The 5269-nt window shown below is 37.5% G+C and overlaps 1 pseudogene; it reads left to right on the top strand.

Moving 5' to 3' along the window:
* Positions 1–625: 625 nt before the first annotated feature.
* Positions 626–1705, top strand: LOC131370170 (uncharacterized; annotated as a pseudogene).
* Positions 1706–5269: the final 3564 nt, after the last annotated feature.

A 5269-nucleotide genomic window follows, 5' to 3' on the forward strand; every position in this document is an offset into this window, starting at 1 on the left:
TGTAGGGACATGTCCCACCCGTCCCACCCGCAAATAGGGTCACATTTTTATTGCGTTTGTCTCAGATCTCTGGTCACATTATCATTTTCTTATCGTTATGCTATTTAGAGCATGTGAAAATAAGTTTATTTCTTAAAGGTATTAAATTTGCAATAAGTGTTAAATAGTAATTACATGCTGTGTTACCCTGCCTGTGAAAACCCAGAAATCAAATTCTGAGATAAGGAGCATCAAAGTTTGAATTTAACCATTAATTTCAGTATGATTATGATGATCATTTACATGATCTTATTAATATTCAATATTAAGCATATCAAGATTATATTTTCACTGAATGTTCTTTACATTATGTAGGATGAGTTTATGCAGAAAACAGTAAATCACAAAAGTCACATATATATTGGCAGACACTATTTGCACATCAGTATTTTTGTAGATTAACAGGATATAATTAACAGAGTATATTATTTCCCCATTAAGCTCTAGGTAGCACTTGTTAATAGTCCATCACATAGATGTACAATATCTCCAACCCATTTTCACTTATTTTCCACGCCCCCAATGACATCATGAAATCTTATGGATAAATGCATTGTATCTACATGCACAATAATGGCATTTTAAAATGACTAAGATCAGCAAGATTCATTCCCAAGACATGAGGAGAATGAGATCTGCAGGACGTTCCACTCGAGAGATACATCGCCATCTGAATTCTATTGGTGTTCACGCAACACTCTACACAATCAGAAGACATTACAAAGAACAGACATCACACAAACGTAATCCTCGCAAAATTACTTTGTAAGTTACTTACCTCAACGCTATCACAAATGATACAATACTTTGTACATTGTTTGTTTTGCCTAAAGTGTCAAATATTTAATATCTTTCCCTTGTTTTAGGGACATTGTCACAGCCATAGAGAACATCACTAGCCAAAACGATGAAATGGCTGCAAGATTGGTGAAAAAGCAACTATTGCATCACTTTGGTGTGGACATTAGCAAGCGATCCATACACAGTGTCAGACAAAAACTTGGATGGAGGTATGGGTATGGTAGGTATGGTAATCCATGATCCGAGACAAAAATAAAGAGCTTTGACTTCAACAAGCTCAAAAATGGATCGAGGAGAAGGAGCTGTTTGATGACATAAATTTCACTGATGAAACAACGGTGGCTTTGGATTGCTTTGCCACTATGTCGTTTTGTAAAAGAGGAAGATGTGTGTTCAAACCAAAACCAAAGAATCCTTTGAAAGTTCATGTTTGGGGGGGGCAATATCCAGACTTGGACCAGGACCGATTGCAATATTTGAAGGGATAATGGACCGGTCTTTCTTCAAGGAAGCTATCATAGCCGCCGCATACATCAGGGAAAACTTCGGAGTCCACCACCATTTTTTCCAGGACAATGACCCGAAGCACACTGCTGCAAGAAAAGTCATTGCCGCAGAGGGCATTAACTGGTTCAAGACTCCAGCTGAATCCCCTGATATGAATCCCATTGAGATGGTGTGGCATGCTATGAAAGACTATATTAGAAAAACAGCAAAACCAACTACGAAGACTGATTTCACTGCTGCCATAGAAAAGGTCTGGTTTGAAGAACTAAAAGATACTACATGCAACAACTACATAAATAGACAGTTTAAAGTTCTTCCAGTCGTGGTTACAAATCAGGGTGGACATACCGGAATGTAGTAGCTGTACAAAACACAAATTAAAGTGTAATCCTGTTAAATTTGTAATTCTGCCAATGTAATCACTCAATAAAAACCTTAAAATAATAAAAATGTGGTCTGATTGCATTAAATAAAAAATAAACATTATGCAGACTCTTCAGCTTGCTCTTCATTTTGGTTAGAAAGTATTAAACTGATTAAACTAACTAAAGACTAGATTGTGACATACAAAGGTGAGTTATTGTACAGTTTTATCCCCGAATTCGGCACCGTGTTCTGACAATCTAACTCATGAGAGTAAACCCTCCCCAACCCTAAAAGTCAGCGTGGGGAAGATCTCTCAGATCGTCTGAACACCGCTCGAACCGGGTTTTACATGGAAATTACATTTAGCACCTCTTTGGGGAAGAAAGGCGAAGAGATCGCCTCAAAAACATCCTAAAACTTCCCCTATTTTAATCCACTAACAAACATCCTGCTGTCTATGTATATTACTGTATATTTAAGCTGTGAAACAATTAACGAACAATATTAAATCAGATAGTATGTCAAAACTACTGTAGTAGCCGGAGGCTCCTGTAAAGCTTTTTTATATGCCATTTAATGTCATATAAAAGAAGTGAAATGTAGCACAAGAAATGTAGCACATAAACTCGGATGAATGTGGGAAGTAAGATTCCAACACCGAAAAATGAAAACAAAAATTAGAAAATTAACTGTAAATTAGAGTTCACGGTAGTGTTAAACTAAAATGTATGCAATCACACAATATAAACAGTACAGTATAATGGTTATACTGTACGTATAACGGCGGACGATAATGTAAGTTATGTTCAGTGCAGGTTTCAAGCATGAAAAAAGAGTAATAATTAAATCATGAATACTTTATTTACATTTGAACTCTACATAAACAATATACTTAAAAAATGTGGCTCTCAAACATTTTATGATCTCTGTCGCTTGCTGGAAATAAGCGCTGGAGAGAGGTTAACTCATCCGCTGGCAAAGCACATTATAGGAGAGGTATTAAATTAAGTTACAATATAACAATATATTGTATAAATAAACGTTTCATCAATTGAGCCCATTTGGATATGAAAATTAAAAAAGATAAAAAAGAGAGAATTTTTGCGAATCACTTTGGATAAAAAAACATCTGCTTAATGCCTCAATATACAAAACCCCCAGATCTCGTTGGGCGTGGTCGACTTCACACATTGAAACGTGCACTAAACAAACTGTATCCGTCAGACTGTAGCCTAGTTTTAAGGGGTGAAAAAATTAACAAATATTACAATATAACTATATTATATTAGGCAGAGGCTTCTGCTTTGTGGGACATACAGGCTGATTGTAATATTCTGTGATAACAGGATATCTGGATCTAGACTACATTCCAATTTTTTTATTTAACATGTTCACTGTAGATATATTTCATATTTAGATGTTTTAGACAAAAATATGAACAAGATAATTGCAGATAAGGATCAAACGATCCTTATCGAGTCTATTGATTCTTTATTAAGAATAAAGTATTTACTGGGTAGGGTTAGGGGTCGGTAAGGGAAAGCTTTTATTGTCCCAATACTGTAGCATCCATGTAATAATTTTACTAAATGTTATTTTATTAAAATTTATAGTCTAGGTGGACTTATAGTTTTTCATCAAATAAATGTGAATAGGTGTGGATAGGTCTTTGCTTACAGACATTAAACAGGTTTCCCTGGCAGAAGTTTTGCATTTCTTAAAAATCAGCTAATAAAAGATATCAAATCAAAAACTTGCACCAACCCTTAAGCAACAAATGTCAGTGGACTTTGTTTGGTCCAGCGAGCTTCAGAGCGCACGAGTTTACAGTACTGTACATAGCAGCGGGCTGCGGGAGAGAGATGCCGCAGTGATTATTAAACAGAGACCCTGTTCAGATAGATAGATATATTTCATATTTAGAAGTGTTTTAGAGAATATATAAATGTGACATAAGATAATATATAAGTGCTACAGTAACGATCAAACGTGTATGATGTAAAAACTATTAATAACTGAGCTATAAAATTGTTAGAGCGTTTGACCAGTCCATAAACAAATTTTTACATATTGCTATAATATAATAACAATGGCTTAAAATAGCTTTTAGGCACAATATGTTTTATCCATTACACTCAAAAACAAGTGCGTAAGTAGAAGAAGGGCGCATTTGTAGAATCTTAAGATTTTTTTTTAAACATATCCTGATGGATGCTCGCGCTCCGTGTTCAGCTTCCTGCAGGACAACGCGCTCTTCCCGTTTCCATCACACGCAATAAAACCTCACACCATGAAGTTATGACATTGAAAACTCACAGCTGAAAATGTTAAATATGAATTAAACACGTTTACTTTCTTTGTTGCTTGTTTTAATCTGCTTCTGAGAGAAATGCCGTGGCCAAGCACATCATTTAATGTGTTTGACTTCATGCAGACCTTTTTGTGGTACTTTGATATCATATGCCAATTGCTCTCCATAGCACTACATAATGTTGATCGATTTCAATGTACATGAAACACGACTGCCACCTACTGGTCTCGTCTTTCCTGCGCGAGAGCGTCACTCGCAATCGCGCACAATGCTGCGAGTCGTCACGGGATTCTTGTCCCTCTGACGCACATTCTTAAATACCACATCTGTGTGTATATATATATATATACACTACTCACAAAAAATTCAGGATATTTGGCTTTTGGGTGAAATTTCAAGATGCACCTAAAGTGCACTATAACCTTTACAGGTGAACTTAATTTGACCTTCTCTACACTTTTGAATGCACATGTCCAACTGTTCAGTGTTTCAGTACTTTTTGCATAACTTGTTGTTCTCTAACAAGGTGCTTAACGGCAAAATTCACAACTGGTGTTTGATCCATGAATCCACCAATAAATTTTCTGGTTCAATTAGAATTGGTATTTAAACAGTCCTCTTCATCATGCTGTTGACATTTTAACATCATGAGACCAAGACCACACCTAACAATTGATCAACAGAACCTCACCATTGTGAGTCTTCAAACAGGATGTTCTCAGAGGGAAGTGGCCACTGAGCTTAGAGTGTCACAGAGTGTCATCAGCAGGTTGGGACAGAGATACAGAGAGACTGGAAGAGTCACAGAAAGGCATAGAAGTGGACGTCCTTTGGCCACATCCCACATTGATGACCGCTTCATTGTGAACAGTGCCCTGCGGAACCGGATGATGAATGCCACTCAACTCCAGGCACATTTAAGGGAGGTGAGAGGAACCCAAGTGTCATGTCAGACCATTCGAAACTATTTACATCAGCGTGGTCTGCGTGCTAGATGACCTGCAAGGGTACTTGACCACACCCCCAGGCACAGGCATCATTTACGCTGGATGAGGGAACAGTGGGCCTCAGTGCTGTTCTCTGATGAAAGTTGATTCACGCTGAGCAGAAATGATGGCCGCCAACGATGTTGGAGACGTCAAGGAGAGCGCTATGCATCAGCCACTGTTGTCACCAGACGAGCCTTTGTTGGTGGTGGTGTTACAGTCTGGGCAGGTGTGTCTACTCAATACAGAACTGCCCTAC

The sequence above is a fragment of the Hemibagrus wyckioides genome, linkage group LG19 (genome assembly GCF_019097595.1).
Source record: "Hemibagrus wyckioides isolate EC202008001 linkage group LG19, SWU_Hwy_1.0, whole genome shotgun sequence".
Classification (NCBI taxonomy): Eukaryota; Metazoa; Chordata; class Actinopteri; order Siluriformes; family Bagridae; genus Hemibagrus; species Hemibagrus wyckioides.